Consider the following 17,871-nt stretch of genomic DNA (forward strand, 5'->3'; position numbering starts at 1 on the left):
ACGTTTGCCTTTTCGGGAACAGGCTCTGCCGAGGATGCGCACCGTGAGATGTTCCTTCTCTGGGCAAGCACAGATCCCAAAACCTGTTGTGCCTGTGAATAGGCTGCAGGGGGAAGGTGAAGACCAGCAAGAGCTTTCCGGGCTGCCACCTTCCGTGTGGGACAAGGAGCCGGACGTTTGCCTTTTCGGGAACAGGCTCTGCCGAGGATGCGCACCGTGAGATGTTCCTTCTCTGGGCAAGCACAGATACCCAAACCTGTTGTGCCTGTGACTAGGCTGCAGGGGGAAGGTGAAGACCAGCAAGAGCTTTCCGGGCTGCCACCTTCCGTGTGGGACAAGGAGCCGGACGTTTGCCTTTTCGGGAACAGGCTCTGCCGAGGCTGCGCACCGTGAGAAGTTCCTTCTCTGGGCAAGCACAGATCCCCAAACCTGTTGTGCCTGTGAATAGGCTGCAGGGGGAAGGTGAAGACCAGCAACAGCTTTCCGGGCTGCCACCTTCCGTGTGGGACAAGGAGCCGGACGTTTGCCTTTTCGGGAACAGGCTCTGCCGAGGATGCGCACCGTGAGATGTTCCTTCTCTGGGCAAGCACAGATCCCCAAACCTGTTGTGCCTGTGACTAGGCTGCAGGGGGAAGGTGAAGACCAGCAACAGCTTTCCGGGCTGCCACCTTCCGTGTGGGACAAGGAGCCGGACGTTTGCCTTTTCGGGAACAGGCTCTGCCGAGGATGCGCACCGTGAGATGTTCCTTCTCTGGGCAAGCACAGATCCCCAAACCTGTTGTGCCTGTGAATAGGCTGCAGGGGGAAGGTGAAGACCAGCAACAGCTTTCCGGGCTGCCACCTTCCGTGTGGGACAAGGAGCCGGACGTTTGCCTTTTCGGGAACAGGCTCTGCCGAGGATGCGCACCGTGAGATGTTCCTTCTCTGGGCAAGCACAGATCCCCAAACCTGTTGTGCCTGTGAATAGGCCGCAGGGGGAAGGTGAAGACCAGCAACAGCTTTCCGGGCTGCCACCTTCCGTGTGGGACAAGGAGCCGGACGTTTGCCTTTTCGGGAACAGGCTCTGCCGAGGATGCGCACCGTGAGATGTTCCTTCTCTGGGCAAGCACAGATCCCCAAACCTGTTGTGCCTGTGAATAGGCTGCAGGGGGAAGGTGAAGACCAGCAACAGCTTTCCGGGCTGCCACCTTCCGTGTGGGACAAGGAGCCGGACGTTTGCCTTTTCGGGAACAGGCTCTGCCGAGGATGCGCACCGTGAGATGTTCCTTCTCTGGGCAAGCACAGATCCCCAAACCTGTTGTGCCTGTGAATAGGCTGCAGGGGGAAGGTGAAGACCAGCAACAGCTTTCCGGGCTGCCACCTTCCGTGTGGGACAAGGAGCCGGACGTTTGCCTTTTCGGGAACAGGCTCTGCCGAGGATGCGCACCGTGAGATGTTCCTTCTCTGGGCAAGCACAGATCCCCAAACCTGTTGTGCCTGTGAATAGGCTGCAGGGGGAAGGTGAAGACCAGCAACAGCTTTCCGGGCTGCCACCTTCCGTGTGGGACAAGGAGCCGGACGTTTGCCTTTTCGGGAACAGGCTCTGCCGAGGATGCGCACCGTGAGATGTTCCTTCTCTGGGCAAGCACAGATCCCCAAACCTGTTGTGCCTGTGAATAGGCTGCAGGGGGAAGGTGAAGACCAGCAACAGCTTTCCGGGCTGCCACCTTCCGTGTGGGACAAGGAGCCGGACGTTTGCCTTTTCGGGAACAGGCTCTGCCGAGGATGTGCACCGTGAGATGTTCCTTCTCTGGGCAAGCACAGATCCCATAAACTGTTGTGCCTGTGAATAGGCTGCAGGGGGAAGGTGAAGACCAGCAACAGCTTTCCGGGCTGCCACCTTCCGTGTGGGACAAGGAGCCGGACGTTTGCCTTTTCGGGAACAGGCTCTGCCGAGGATGCGCACCGTGAGATGTTCCTTCTCTGGGCAAGCACAGATCCCATAAACTGTTGTGCCTGTGAATAGGCTGCAGGGGGAAGGTGAAGACCAGCAACAGCTTTCCGGGCTGCCACCTTCCGTGTGGGACAAGGAGCCGGACGTTTGCCTTTTCGGGAACAGGCTCTGCCGAGGATGCACAACGTGAGAGATTGCGTCTTTGGGAAAGCACAGATCCCCAAACCTGTTGTGCCTGTGAATAGGCCGCAGGGGGAAGGTGAAGACCAGCAACAGCTTTCCGGGCTGCCACCTTCCGTGTGGGACAAGGAGCCGGACGTTTGCCTTTTCGGGAACAGGCTCTGCCGAGGATGCGCACCGTGAGATGTTCCTTCTCTGGGCAAGCACAGATCCCCAAACCTGTTGTGCCTGTGAATAGGCTGCAGGGGGAAGGTGAAGACCAGCAACAGCTTTCCGGGCTGCCACCTTCCGTGTGGGACAAGGAGCCGGACGTTTGCCTTTTCGGGAACAGGCTCTGCCGAGGATGCGCACCGTGAGAGATTGCGTCTTTGGGAAAGCAGAGATTCCCAGTGTGGTGGTGCCTGTGACTAGGCTGCAGGGGGAAGGTGAAGACCAGCAAGAGCTTTCCGGGCTGCCACCTTCCGTGTGGGACAAGGAGCCGGACGTTTGCCTTTTCGGGAACAGGCTCTGCCGAGGATGCGCACCGTGAGATGTTCCTTCTCTGGGCAAGCACAGATCCCATAAACTGTTGTGCCTGTGAATAGGCTGCAGGGGGAAGGTGAAGACCAGCAACAGCTTTCAGGGCTGCCACCTTCCGTGTGGGACAAGGAGCCGGACGTTTGCCTTTTCGGGAACAGGCTCTGCCGAGGATGCGCACCGTGAGATGTTCCTTCTCTGGGCAAGCACAGATCCCATAAACTGTTGTGCCTGTGAATAGGCTGCAGGGGGAAGGTGAAGACCAGCAACAGCTTTCCGGGCTGCCACCTTCCGTGTGGGACAAGGAGCCGGACGTTTGCCTTTTCGGGAACAGGCTCTGCCGAGGATGCGCAACGTGAGAGATTGCGTCTTTGGGAAAGCACAGATCCCCAAACCTGTTGTGCCTGTGAATAGGCCGCAGGGGGAAGGTGAAGACCAGCAACAGCTTTCCGGGCTGCCACCTTCCGTGTGGGACAAGGAGCCGGACGTTTGCCTTTTCGGGAACAGGCTCTGCCGAGGATGCGCACCGTGAGATGTTCCTTCTCTGGGCAAGCACAGATCCCCAAACCTGTTGTGCCTGTGAATAGGCTGCAGGGGGAAGGTGAAGACCAGCAAGAGCTTTCCGGGCTGCCACCTTCCGTGTGGGACAAGGAGCCGGACGTTTGCCTTTTCGGGAACAGGCTCTGCCGAGGATGCGCACCGTGAGAGATTGCGTCTTTGGGAAAGCAGAGATTCCCAGTGTGGTGGTGCCTGTGACTAGGCTGCAGGGGGAAGGTGAAGACCAGCAACAGCTTTCCGGGCTGCCACCTTCCGTGTGGGACAAGGAGCCGGACGTTTGCCTTTTCGGGAACAGGCTCTGCCGAGGATGCGCACCGTGAGATGTTCCTTCTCTGGGCAAGCACAGATCCCCAAACCTGTTGTGCCTGTGAATAGGCTGCAGGGGGAAGGTGAAGACCAGCAACAGCTTTCCGGGCTGCCACCTTCCGTGTGGGACAAGGAGCCGGACGTTTGCCTTTTCGGGAACAGGCTCTGCCGAGGATGCGCACCGTGAGAGATTGCGTCTTTGGGCAAGCACAGATCCCCAAACCTGTTGTGCCTGTGACTAGGCTGCAGGGGGAAGGTGAAGACCAGCAAGAGCTTTCCGGGCTGCCACCTTCCGTGTGGGACAAGGAGCCGGACGTTTGCCTTTTCGGGAACAGGCTCTGCCGAGGATGCGCACCGTGAGATGTTCCTTCTCTGGGCAAGCACAGATCCCCAAACCTGTTGTCCCTGTGAATAGGCTGCAGGGGGAAGGTGAAGACCAGCACCAGCTTTCAGGGCTGCCACCTTCCGTGTGGGACAAGGAGCCGGACGTTTGCCTTTTCGGGAACAGGCTCTGCCGAGGATGCGCACCGTGAGATGTTCCTTCTCTGGGCAAGCACAGATCCCAAAACCTGTTGTGCCTGTGAATAGGCTGCAGGGGGAAGGTGAAGACCAGCAAGAGCTTTCCGGGCTGCCACCTTCCGTGTGGGACAAGGAGCCGGACGTTTGCCTTTTCGGGAACAGGCTCTGCCGAGGATGCGCACCGTGAGATGTTCCTTCTCTGGGCAAGCACAGATACCCAAACCTGTTGTGCCTGTGAATAGGCTGCAGGGGGAAGGTGAAGACCAGCAAGAGCTTTCCGGGCTGCCACCTTCCGTGTGGGACAAGGAGCCGGACGTTTGCCTTTTCGGGAACAGGCTCTGCCGAGGATGCGCACCGTGAGATATTCCTTCTCTGGGCAAGCACAGATCCCATAAACTGTTGTGCCTGTGAATAGGCTGCAGGGGGAAGGTGAAGACCAGCAACAGCTTTCAGGGCTGCCACCTTCCGTGTGGGACAAGGAGCCGGACGTTTGCCTTTTTGGGAACAGGCTCTGCCGAGGATGCGCACCGTGAGATGTTCCTTCTCTGGGCAAGCAGAGATCCCCAAACCTGTTGTGCCTGTGAATAGGCTGCAGGGGGAAGGTGAAGACCAGCAACAGCTTTCCGGGCTGCCACCTTCCGTGTGGGACAAGGAACCGGACGTTTGCCTTTTCGGGAACAGGCTCTGCCGAGGATGCGCACCGTGAGATGTTCCTTCTCTGGGCAAGCACAGATCCCCAAACCTGTTGTGCCTGTGACTAGGCTGCAGGGGGAAGGTGAAGACCAGCAACAGCTTTCCGGGCTGCCACCTTCCGTGTGGGACAAGGAGCCGGACGTTTGCCTTTTCGGGAACAGGCTCTGCCGAGGATGCGCACCGTGAGATGTTCCTTCTCTGGGCAAGCACAGATCCCAAAACCTGTTGTGCCTGTGAATAGGCTGCAGGGGGAAGGTGAAGACCAGCAAGAGCTTTCCGGGCTGCCACCTTCCGTGTGGGACAAGGAGCCGGACGTTTGCCTTTTCGGGAACAGGCTCTGCCGAGGATGCGCACCGTGAGAGATTGCGTCTTTGGGAAAGCAGAGATTCCCAGTGCGGTGGTGCCTGTGAATAGGCTGCAGGGGGAAGGTGAAGACCAGCAAGAGCTTTCCGGGCTGCCACCTTCCGTGTGGGACAAGGAGCCGGACGTTTGCCTTTTCGGGAACAGGCTCTGCCGAGGATGCGCACCGTGAGATATTCCTTCTCTGGGCAAGCACAGATCCCATAAACTGTTGTGCCTGTGAATAGGCTGCAGGGGGAAGGTGAAGACCAGCAACAGCTTTCAGGGCTGCCACCTTCCGTGTGGGACAAGGAGCCGGACGTTTGCCTTTTTGGGAACAGGCTCTGCCGAGGATGCGCACCGTGAGATGTTCCTTCTCTGGGCAAGCAGAGATCCCCAAACCTGTTGTGCCTGTGAATAGGCTGCAGGGGGAAGGTGAAGACCAGCAACAGCTTTCCGGGCTGCCACCTTCCGTGTGGGACAAGGAACCGGACGTTTGCCTTTTCGGGAACAGGCTCTGCCGAGGATGCGCACCGTGAGATGTTCCTTCTCTGGGCAAGCACAGATCCCCAAACCTGTTGTCCCTGTGAATAGGCTGCAGGGGGAAGGTGAAGACCAGCAAGAGCTTTCCGGGCTGCCACCTTCCGTGTGGGACAAGGAGCCGGACGTTTGCCTTTTCGGGAACAGGCTCTGCCGAGGATGCGCACCGTGAGATGTTCCTTCTCTGGGCAAGCACAGATCCCAAAACCTGTTGTGCCTGTGACTAGGCTGCAGGGGGAAGGTGAAGACCAGCAACAGCTTTCCGGGCTGCCACCTTCCGTGTGGGACAAGGAGCCGGACGTTTGCCTTTTCGGGAACAGGCTCTGCCGAGGATGTGCACCGTGAGAGATTGCGTCTTTGGGAAAGCAGAGATTCCCAGTGCGGTGGTGCCTGTGAATAGGCTGCAGGGGGAAGGTGAAGACCAGCAACAGCTTTCCGGGCTGCCACCTTCCGTGTGGGACAAGGAGCCGGACGTTTGCCTTTTCGGGAACAGGCTCTGCCGAGGATGCGCACCGTGAGAGATTGCGTCTTTGGGAAAGCAGAGATTCCCAGTGTGGTGGTGCCTGTGACTAGGCTGCAGGGGGAAGGTGAAGACCAGCAACAGCTTTCCGGGCTGCCACCTTCCGTGTGGGACAAGGAGCCGGACGTTTGCCTTTTCGGGAACAGGCTCTGCCGAGGATGCGCACCGTGAGATGTTCCTTCTCTGGGCAAGCACAGATCCCCAAACCTGTTGTGCCTGTGAATAGGCTGCAAGGGGAAGGTGAAGACCAGCAACAGCTTTCCGGGCTGCCACCTTCCGTGTGGGACAAGGAGCCGGACGTTTGCCTTTTCGGGAACAGGCTCTGCCGAGGATGCGCACCGTGAGATGTTCCTTCTCTGGGCAAGCACAGATCCCAAAACCTGTTGTGCCTGTGAATAGGCTGCAGGGGGAAGGTGAAGACCAGCAAGAGCTTTCCGGGCTGCCACCTTCCGTGTGGGACAAGGAGCCGGACGTTTGCCTTTTCGGGAACAGGCTCTGCCGAGGATGCACACCGTGAGATGTTCCTTCTCTGGGCAAGCACAGATCCCCAAACCTGTTGTGCCTGTGAATAGGCTGCAGGGGGAAGGTGAAGACCAGCAACAGCTTTCCGGGCTGCCACCTTCCGTGTGGGACAAGGAGCCGGACGTTTGCCTTTTCGGGAACAGGCTCTGCCGAGGATGCGCACCGTGAGAGATTGCGTCTTTGGGAAAGCAGAGATTCCCAGTGTGGTGGTGCCTGTGACTAGGCTGCAGGGGGAAGGTGAAGACCAGCAACAGCTTTCCGGGCTGCCACCTTCCGTGTGGGACAAGGAGCCGGACGTTTGCCTTTTCGGGAACAGGCTCTGCCGAGGATGCGCACCGTGAGATGTTCCTTCTCTGGGCAAGCACAGATCCCCAAACCTGTTGTGCCTGTGAATAGGCTGCAGGGGGAAGGTGAAGACCAGCAAGAGCTTTCCGGGCTGCCACCTTCCGTGTGGGACAAGGAGCCGGACGTTTGCCTTTTCGGGAACAGGCTCTGCCGAGGATGCGCACCGTGAGAGATTGCGTCTTTGGGCAAGCACAGATCCCCAAACCTGTTGTGCCTGTGAATAGGCTGCAGGGGGAAGGTGAAGACCAGCAACAGCTTTCAGGGCTGCCACCTTCCGTGTGGGACAAGGAACCGGACGTTTGCCTTTTCGGGAACAGGCTCTGCCGAGGATGCGCACCGTGAGATGTTCCTTCTCTGGGCAAGCACAGATCCCAAAACCTGTTGTGCCTGTGAATAGGCTGCAGGGGGAAGGTGAAGACCAGCAACAGCTTTCAGGGCTGCCACCTTCCGTGTGGGACAAGGAGCCGGACGTTTGCCTTTTCGGGAACAGGCTCTGCCGAGGATGCGCACCGTGAGATGTTCCTTCTCTGGGCAAGCACAGATCCCCAAACCTGTTGTGCCTGTGAATAGGCTGCAGGGGGAAGGTGAAGACCAGCAACAGCTTTCCGGGCTGCCACCTTCCGTGTGGGACAAGGAGCCGGACGTTTGCCTTTTCGGGAACAGGCTCTGCCGAGGATGCGCACCGTGAGAGATTGCGTCTTTGGGAAAGCAGAGATTCCCAGTGCGGTGGTGCCTGTGACTAGGCTGCAGGGGGAAGGTGAAGACCAGCAACAGCTTTCAGGGCTGCCACCTTCCGTGTAGGACAAGGAGCCGGACGTTTGCCTTTTCGGGAACAGGCTCTGCCGAGGATGCGCACCGTGAGATGTTCCTTCTCTGGGCAAGCACAGATCCCATAAACTGTTGTGCCTGTGAATAGGCTGCAGGGGGAAGGTGAAGACCAGCAACAGCTTTCCGGGCTGCCACCTTCCGTGTGGGACAAGGAGCCGGACGTTTGCCTTTTTGGGAACAGGCTCTGCCGAGGATGCGCACCGTGAGATGTTCCTTCTCTGGGCAAGCAGAGATCCCCAAACCTGTTGTGCCTGTGAATAGGCTGCAGGGGGAAGGTGAAGACCAGCAACAGCTTTCCGGGCTGCCACCTTCCGTGTGGGACAAGGAGCCGGACGTTTGCCTTTTCGGGAACAGGCTCTGCCGAGGATGCGCACCGTGAGATGTTCCTTCTCTGGGCAAGCACAGATCCCCAAACCTGTTGTGCCTGTGAATAGGCTGCAGGGGGAAGGTGAAGACCAGCAAGAGCTTTCCGGGCTGCCACCTTCCGTGTGGGACAAGGAGCCGGACGTTTGCCTTTTCGGGAACAGGCTCTGCCGAGGATGCGCACCGTGAGAGATTGCGTCTTTGGGAAAGCAGAGATTCCCAGTGTGGTGGTGCCTGTGACTAGGCTGCAGGGGGAAGGTGAAGACCAGCAAGAGCTTTCCGGGCTGCCACCTTCCGTGTGGGACAAGGAGCCGGACGTTTGCCTTTTCGGGAACAGGCTCTGCCGAGGATGCGCACCGTGAGATGTTCCTTCTCTGGGCAAGCACAGATCCCCAAACCTGTTGTGCCTGTGAATAGGCTGCAGGGGGAAGGTGAAGACCAGCAACAGCTTTCCGGGCTGCCACCTTCCGTGTGGGACAAGGAGCCGGACGTTTGCCTTTTCGGGAACAGGCTCTGCCGAGGATGCGCACCGTGAGATGTTCCTTCTCTGGGCAAGCACAGATCCCCAAACCTGTTGTGCCTGTGAATAGGCTGCAGGGGGAAGGTGAAGACCAGCAACAGCTTTCCGGGCTGCCACCTTCCGTGTGGGACAAGGAGCCGGACGTTTGCCTTTTCGGGAACAGGCTCTGCCGAGGATGCGCACCGTGAGATGTTCCTTCTCTGGGCAAGCACAGATCCCCAAACCTGTTGTGCCTGTGAATAGGCTGCAGGGGGAAGGTGAAGACCAGCAACAGCTTTCCGGGCTGCCACCTTCCGTGTGGGACAAGGAGCCGGACGTTTGCCTTTTCGGGAACAGGCTCTGCCGAGGATGTGCACCGTGAGATGTTCCTTCTCTGGGCAAGCACAGATCCCATAAACTGTTGTGCCTGTGAATAGGCTGCAGGGGGAAGGTGAAGACCAGCAACAGCTTTCAGGGCTGCCACCTTCCGTGTGGGACAAGGAGCCGGACGTTTGCCTTTTCGGGAACAGGCTCTGCCGAGGATGCGCACCGTGAGATGTTCCTTCTCTGGGCAAGCAGAGATCCCCAAACCTGTTGTGCCTGTGAATAGGCTGCAGGGGGAAGGTGAAGACCAGCAACAGCTTTCCGGGCTGCCACCTTCCGTGTGGGACAAGGAACCGGACGTTTGCCTTTTCGGGAACAGGCTCTGCCGAGGATGCGCACCGTGAGATGTTCCTTCTCTGGGCAAGCACAGATCCCCAAACCTGTTGTCCCTGTGAATAGGCTGCAGGGGGAAGGTGAAGACCAGCAAGAGCTTTCCGGGCTGCCACCTTCCGTGTGGGACAAGGAGCCGGACGTTTGCCTTTTCGGGAACAGGCTCTGCCGAGGATGCGCACCGTGAGATGTTCCTTCTCTGGGCAAGCACAGATCCCAAAACCTGTTGTGCCTGTGAATAGGCTGCAGGGGGAAGGTGAAGACCAGCAAGAGCTTTCCGGGCTGCCACCTTCCGTGTGGGACAAGGAGCCGGACGTTTGCCTTTTCGGGAACAGGCTCTGCCGAGGATGCGCACCGTGAGAGATTGCGTCTTTGGGAAAGCAGAGATTCCCAGTGCGGTGGTGCCTGTGAATAGGCTGCAGGGGGAAGGTGAAGACCAGCAAGAGCTTTCCGGGCTGCCACCTTCCGTGTGGGACAAGGAGCCGGACGTTTGCCTTTTCGGGAACAGGCTCTGCCGAGGATGCGCACCGTGAGATGTTCCTTCTCTGGGCAAGCACAGATCCCCAAACCTGTTGTGCCTGTGAATAGGCTGCAGGGGGAAGGTGAAGACCAGCAAGAGCTTTCCGGGCTGCCACCTTCCGTGTGGGACAAGGAGCCGGACGTTTGCCTTTTCGGGAACAGGCTCTGCCGAGGATGCGCACCGTGAGAGATTGCGTCTTTGGGCAAGCACAGATCCCCAAACCTGTTGTGCCTGTGAATAGGCTGCAGGGGGAAGGTGAAGACCAGCAACAGCTTTCAGGGCTGCCACCTTCCGTGTGGGACAAGGAACCGGACGTTTGCCTTTTCGGGAACAGGCTCTGCCGAGGATGCGCACCGTGAGATGTTCCTTCTCTGGGCAAGCACAGATCCCCAAACCTGTTGTGCCTGTGAATAGGCTGCAGGGGGAAGGTGAAGACCAGCAACAGCTTTCCGGGCTGCCACCTTCCGTGTGGGACAAGGAGCCGGACGTTTGCCTTTTCGGGAACAGGCTCTGCCGAGGATGCGCACCGTGAGATGTTCCTTCTCTGGGCAAGCACAGATCCCCAAACCTGTTGTGCCTGTGAATAGGCTGCAGGGGGAAGGTGAAGACCAGCAACAGCTTTCCGGGCTGCCACCTTCCGTGTGGGACAAGGAGCCGGACGTTTGCCTTTTCGGGAACAGGCTCTGCCGAGGATGCGCACCGTGAGAGATTGCGTCTTTGGGAAAGCAGAGATTCCCAGTGCGGTGGTGCCTGTGACTAGGCTGCAGGGGGAAGGTGAAGACCAGCAACAGCTTTCAGGGCTGCCACCTTCCGTGTAGGACAAGGAGCCGGACGTTTGCCTTTTCGGGAACAGGCTCTGCCGAGGATGCGCACCGTGAGATGTTCCTTCTCTGGGCAAGCACAGATCCCATAAACTGTTGTGCCTGTGACTAGGCTGCAGGGGGAAGGTGAAGACCAGCAACAGCTTTCCGGGCTGCCACCTTCCGTGTGGGACAAGGAGCCGGACGTTTGCCTTTTTGGGAACAGGCTCTGCCGAGGATGCGCACCGTGAGATGTTCCTTCTCTGGGCAAGCAGAGATCCCCAAACCTGTTGTGCCTGTGAATAGGCTGCAGGGGGAAGGTGAAGACCAGCAACAGCTTTCCGGGCTGCCACCTTCCGTGTGGGACAAGGAGCCGGACGTTTGCCTTTTCGGGAACAGGCTCTGCCGAGGATGCGCACCGTGAGATGTTCCTTCTCTGGGCAAGCACAGATCCCCAAACCTGTTGTGCCTGTGAATAGGCTGCAGGGGGAAGGTGAAGACCAGCAAGAGCTTTCCGGGCTGCCACCTTCCGTGTGGGACAAGGAGCCGGACGTTTGCCTTTTCGGGAACAGGCTCTGCCGAGGATGCGCACCGTGAGAGATTGCGTCTTTGGGAAAGCAGAGATTCCCAGTGTGGTGGTGCCTGTGACTAGGCTGCAGGGGGAAGGTGAAGACCAGCAAGAGCTTTCCGGGCTGCCACCTTCCGTGTGGGACAAGGAGCCGGACGTTTGCCTTTTCGGGAACAGGCTCTGCCGAGGATGCGCACCGTGAGATGTTCCTTCTCTGGGCAAGCACAGATCCCCAAACCTGTTGTGCCTGTGACTAGGCTGCAGGGGGAAGGTGAAGACCAGCAACAGCTTTCCGGGCTGCCACCTTCCGTGTGGGACAAGGAGCCGGACGTTTGCCTTTTCGGGAACAGGCTCTGCCGAGGATGCGCACCGTGAGATGTTCCTTCTCTGGGCAAGCACAGATCCCCAAACCTGTTGTGCCTGTGAATAGGCTGCAGGGGGAAGGTGAAGACCAGCAACAGCTTTCCGGGCTGCCACCTTCCGTGTGGGACAAGGAGCCGGACGTTTGCCTTTTCGGGAACAGGCTCTGCCGAGGATGCGCACCGTGAGATGTTCCTTCTCTGGGCAAGCACAGATCCCCAAACCTGTTGTGCCTGTGAATAGGCTGCAGGGGGAAGGTGAAGACCAGCAACAGCTTTCCGGGCTGCCACCTTCCGTGTGGGACAAGGAGCCGGACGTTTGCCTTTTCGGGAACAGGCTCTGCCGAGGATGTGCACCGTGAGATGTTCCTTCTCTGGGCAAGCACAGATCCCCAAACCTGTTGTGCCTGTGAATAGGCTGCAGGGGGAAGGTGAAGACCAGCAACAGCTTTCAGGGCTGCCACCTTCCGTGTGGGACAAGGAGCCGGACGTTTGCCTTTTCGGGAACAGGCTCTGCCGAGGATGCGCACCGTGAGATGTTCCTTCTCTGGGCAAGCAGAGATCCCCAAACCTGTTGTGCCTGTGAATAGGCTGCAGGGGGAAGGTGAAGACCAGCAACAGCTTTCCGGGCTGCCACCTTCCGTGTGGGACAAGGAACCGGACGTTTGCCTTTTCGGGAACAGGCTCTGCCGAGGATGCGCACCGTGAGATGTTCCTTCTCTGGGCAAGCACAGATCCCCAAACCTGTTGTCCCTGTGAATAGGCTGCAGGGGGAAGGTGAAGACCAGCAAGAGCTTTCCGGGCTGCCACCTTCCGTGTGGGACAAGGAGCCGGACGTTTGCCTTTTCGGGAACAGGCTCTGCCGAGGATGCGCACCGTGAGATGTTCCTTCTCTGGGCAAGCACAGATCCCAAAACCTGTTGTGCCTGTGAATAGGCTGCAGGGGGAAGGTGAAGACCAGCAAGAGCTTTCCGGGCTGCCACCTTCCGTGTGGGACAAGGAGCCGGACGTTTGCCTTTTCGGGAACAGGCTCTGCCGAGGATGCGCACCGTGAGAGATTGCGTCTTTGGGAAAGCAGAGATTCCCAGTGCGGTGGTGCCTGTGAATAGGCTGCAGGGGGAAGGTGAAGACCAGCAAGAGCTTTCCGGGCTGCCACCTTCCGTGTGGGACAAGGAGCCGGACGTTTGCCTTTTCGGGAACAGGCTCTGCCGAGGATGCGCACCGTGAGATATTCCTTCTCTGGGCAAGCACAGATCCCATAAACTGTTGTGCCTGTGAATAGGCTGCAGGGGGAAGGTGAAGACCAGCAACAGCTTTCAGGGCTGCCACCTTCCGTGTGGGACAAGGAGCCGGACGTTTGCCTTTTTGGGAACAGGCTCTGCCGAGGATGCGCACCGTGAGATGTTCCTTCTCTGGGCAAGCAGAGATCCCCAAACCTGTTGTGCCTGTGAATAGGCTGCAGGGGGAAGGTGAAGACCAGCAACAGCTTTCCGGGCTGCCACCTTCCGTGTGGGACAAGGAACCGGACGTTTGCCTTTTCGGGAACAGGCTCTGCCGAGGATGCGCACCGTGAGATGTTCCTTCTCTGGGCAAGCACAGATCCCCAAACCTGTTGTCCCTGTGAATAGGCTGCAGGGGGAAGGTGAAGACCAGCAAGAGCTTTCCGGGCTGCCACCTTCCGTGTGGGACAAGGAGCCGGACGTTTGCCTTTTCGGGAACAGGCTCTGCCGAGGATGCGCACCGTGAGATGTTCCTTCAATGGGCAAGCACAGATCCCAAAACCTGTTGTGCCTGTGACTAGGCTGCAGGGGGAAGGTGAAGACCAGCAACAGCTTTCCGGGCTGCCACCTTCCGTGTGGGACAAGGAGCCGGACGTTTGCCTTTTCGGGAACAGGCTCTGCCGAGGATGTGCACCGTGAGAGATTGCGTCTTTGGGAAAGCAGAGATTCCCAGTGCGGTGGTGCCTGTGAATAGGCTGCAGGGGGAAGGTGAAGACCAGCAACAGCTTTCCGGGCTGCCACCTTCCGTGTGGGACAAGGAGCCGGACGTTTGCCTTTTCGGGAACAGGCTCTGCCGAGGATGCGCACCGTGAGAGATTGCGTCTTTGGGAAAGCAGAGATTCCCAGTGTGGTGGTGCCTGTGACTAGGCTGCAGGGGGAAGGTGAAGACCAGCAACAGCTTTCCGGGCTGCCACCTTCCGTGTGGGACAAGGAGCCGGACGTTTGCCTTTTCGGGAACAGGCTCTGCCGAGGATGCGCACCGTGAGATGTTCCTTCTCTGGGCAAGCACAGATCCCCAAACCTGTTGTGCCTGTGAATAGGCTGCAAGGGGAAGGTGAAGACCAGCAAGAGCTTTCCGGGCTGCCACCTTCCGTGTGGGACAAGGAGCCGGACGTTTGCCTTTTCGGGAACAGGCTCTGCCGAGGATGCGCACCGTGAGATGTTCCTTCTCTGGGCAAGCACAGATCCCAAAACCTGTTGTGCCTGTGAATAGGCTGCAGGGGGAAGGTGAAGACCAGCAAGAGCTTTCCGGGCTGCCACCTTCCGTGTGGGACAAGGAGCCGGACGTTTGCCTTTTCGGGAACAGGCTCTGCCGAGGATGCGCACCGTGAGATGTTCCTTCTCTGGGCAAGCACAGATCCCCAAACCTGTTGTGCCTGTGAATAGGCTGCAGGGGGAAGGTGAAGACCAGCAACAGCTTTCCGGGCTGCCACCTTCCGTGTGGGACAAGGAGCCGGACGTTTGCCTTTTCGGGAACAGGCTCTGCCGAGGATGCGCACCGTGAGAGATTGCGTCTTTGGGAAAGCAGAGATTCCCAGTGTGGTGGTGCCTGTGACTAGGCTGCAGGGGGAAGGTGAAGACCAGCAAGAGCTTTCCGGGCTGCCACCTTCCGTGTGGGACAAGGAGCCGGACGTTTGCCTTTTCGGGAACAGGCTCTGCCGAGGATGCGCACCGTGAGATGTTCCTTCTCTGGGCAAGCACAGATCCCCAAACCTGTTGTGCCTGTGAATAGGCTGCAGGGGGAAGGTGAAGACCAGCAAGAGCTTTCCGGGCTGCCACCTTCCGTGTGGGACAAGGAGCCGGACGTTTGCCTTTTCGGGAACAGGCTCTGCCGAGGATGCGCACCGTGAGAGATTGCGTCTTTGGGCAAGCACAGATCCCCAAACCTGTTGTGCCTGTGACTAGGCTGCAGGGGGAAGGTGAAGACCAGCAACAGCTTTCAGGGCTGCCACCTTCCGTGTGGGACAAGGAACCGGACGTTTGCCTTTTCGGGAACAGGCTCTGCCGAGGATGCGCACCGTGAGATGTTCCTTCTCTGGGCAAGCACAGATCCCCAAACCTGTTGTGCCTGTGAATAGGCTGCAGGGGGAAGGTGAAGACCAGCAACAGCTTTCAGGGCTGCCACCTTCCGTGTGGGACAAGGAGCCGGACGTTTGCCTTTTCGGGAACAGGCTCTGCCGAGGATGCGCACCGTGAGATGTTCCTTCTCTGGGCAAGCACAGATCCCCAAACCTGTTGTGCCTGTGAATAGGCTGCAGGGGGAAGGTGAAGACCAGCAACAGCTTTCCGGGCTGCCACCTTCCGTGTGGGACAAGGAGCCGGACGTTTGCCTTTTCGGGAACAGGCTCTGCCGAGGATGCGCACCGTGAGAGATTGCGTCTTTGGGAAAGCAGAGATTCCCAGTGCGGTGGTGCCTGTGACTAGGCTGCAGGGGGAAGGTGAAGACCAGCAACAGCTTTCAGGGCTGCCACCTTCCGTGTAGGACAAGGAGCCGGACGTTTGCCTTTTCGGGAACAGGCTCTGCCGAGGATGCGCACCGTGAGATGTTCCTTCTCTGGGCAAGCACAGATCCCATAAACTGTTGTGCCTGTGACTAGGCTGCAGGGGGAAGGTGAAGACCAGCAACAGCTTTCCGGGCTGCCACCTTCCGTGTGGGACAAGGAGCCGGACGTTTGCCTTTTTGGGAACAGGCTCTGCCGAGGATGCGCACCGTGAGATGTTCCTTCTCTGGGCAAGCAGAGATCCCCAAACCTGTTGTGCCTGTGAATAGGCTGCAGGGGGAAGGTGAAGACCAGCAACAGCTTTCCGGGCTGCCACCTTCCGTGTGGGACAAGGAGCCGGACGTTTGCCTTTTCGGGAACAGGCTCTGCCGAGGATGCGCACCGTGAGATGTTCCTTCTCTGGGCAAGCACAGATCCCCAAACCTGTTGTGCCTGTGAATAGGCTGCAGGGGGAAGGTGAAGACCAGCAAGAGCTTTCCGGGCTGCCACCTTCCGTGTGGGACAAGGAGCCGGACGTTTGCCTTTTCGGGAACAGGCTCTGCCGAGGATGCGCACCGTGAGAGATTGCGTCTTTGGGAAAGCAGAGATTCCCAGTGTGGTGGTGCCTGTGACTAGGCTGCAGGGGGAAGGTGAAGACCAGCAAGAGCTTTCCGGGCTGCCACCTTCCGTGTGGGACAAGGAGCCGGACGTTTGCCTTTTCGGGAACAGGCTCTGCCGAGGATGCGCACCGTGAGATGTTCCTTCTCTGGGCAAGCACAGATCCCAAAACCTGTTGTGCCTGTGAATAGGCTGCAGGGGGAAGGTGAAGACCAGCAACAGCTTTCCGGGCTGCCACCTTCCGTGTGGGACAAGGAGCCGGACGTTTGCCTTTTCGGGAACAGGCTCTGCCGAGGATGCGCACCGTGAGATGTTCCTTCTCTGGGCAAGCACAGATCCCCAAACCTGTTGTGCCTGTGAATAGGCTGCAGGGGGAAGGTGAAGACCAGCAACAGCTTTCCGGGCTGCCACCTTCCGTGTGGGACAAGGAGCCGGACGTTTGCCTTTTCGGGAACAGGCTCTGCCGAGGATGCGCACCGTGAGATGTTCCTTCTCTGGGCAAGCACAGATCCCCAAACCTGTTGTGCCTGTGAATAGGCTGCAGGGGGAAGGTGAAGACCAGCAACAGCTTTCCGGGCTGCCACCTTCCGTGTGGGACAAGGAGCCGGACGTTTGCCTTTTCGGGAACAGGCTCTGCCGAGGATGCGCACCGTGAGAGATTGCGTCTTTGGGAAAGCAGAGATTCCCAGTGCGGTGGTGCCTGTGAATAGGCTGCAGGGGGAAGGTGAAGACCAGCAACAGCTTTCCGGGCTGCCACCTTCCGTGTGGGACAAGGAGCCGGACGTTTGCCTTTTCGGGAACAGGCTCTGCCGAGGATGCGCACCGTGAGATGTTCCTTCTCTGGGCAAGCACAGATCCCATAAACTGTTGTGCCTGTGACTAGGCTGCAGGGGGAAGGTGAAGACCAGCAACAGCTTTCAGGGCTGCCACCTTCCGTGTAGGACAAGGAGCCGGACGTTTGCCTTTTCGGGAACAGGCTCTGCCGAGGATGCGCACCGTGAGATGTTCCTTCTCTGGGCAAGCACAGATCCCCAAACCTGTTGTGCCTGTGAATAGGCTGCAGGGGGAAGGTGAAGACCAGCAACAGCTTTCAGGGCTGCCACCTTCCGTGTGGGACAAGGAGCTGGAGGTTTGCCTTTTCGGGAACAGGCTCTGCCGAGGATGCGCACCGTGAGATGTTCCTTCTCTGCGCAAGCAGAGATTCCCAAAACCTGTTGTGCCTGTGAATAGGCTGCAGGGGGAAGGTGAAGACCAGCAACAGCTTTCCGGGCTGCCACCTTCCGTGTGGGACAAGGAGCCGGACGTTTGCCTTTTCGGGAACAGGCTCTGCCGAGGATGCGCACCGTGAGATGTTCCTTCTCTGGGCAAGCACAGATCCCCAAACCTGTTGTGCCTGTGAATAGGCTGCAGGGGGAAGGTGAAGACCAGCAACAGCTTTCCGGGCTGCCACCTTCCGTGTGGGACAAGGAGCCGGACGTTTGCCTTTTCAGGAACAGGCTCTGCCGAGGATGCGCACCGTGAGATGTTCCTTCTCTGCGCAAGCACAGATCCCAAAACCTGTTGTGCCTGTGAATAGGCTGCAGGGGGAAGGTGAAGACCAGCAACAGCTTTCCGGGCTGCCACCTTCCGTGTGGGACAAGGAGCCGGACGTTTGCCTTTTCGGGAACAGGCTCTGCCGAGGATGCGCACCGTGAGATGTTCCTTCTCTGGGCAAGCACAGATCCCCAAACCTGTTGTGCCTGTGAATAGGCTGCAGGGGGAAGGTGAAGACCAGCAACAGCTTTCCGGGCTGCCACCTTCCGTGTGGGACAAGGAGCCGGACGTTTGCCTTTTCAGGAACAGGCTCTGCCGAGGATGCGCACCGTGAGATG

Source organism: Haliaeetus albicilla, unplaced genomic scaffold, assembly GCF_947461875.1.
Source record: "Haliaeetus albicilla unplaced genomic scaffold, bHalAlb1.1 scaffold_34, whole genome shotgun sequence".
Classification (NCBI taxonomy): Eukaryota; Metazoa; Chordata; class Aves; order Accipitriformes; family Accipitridae; genus Haliaeetus; species Haliaeetus albicilla.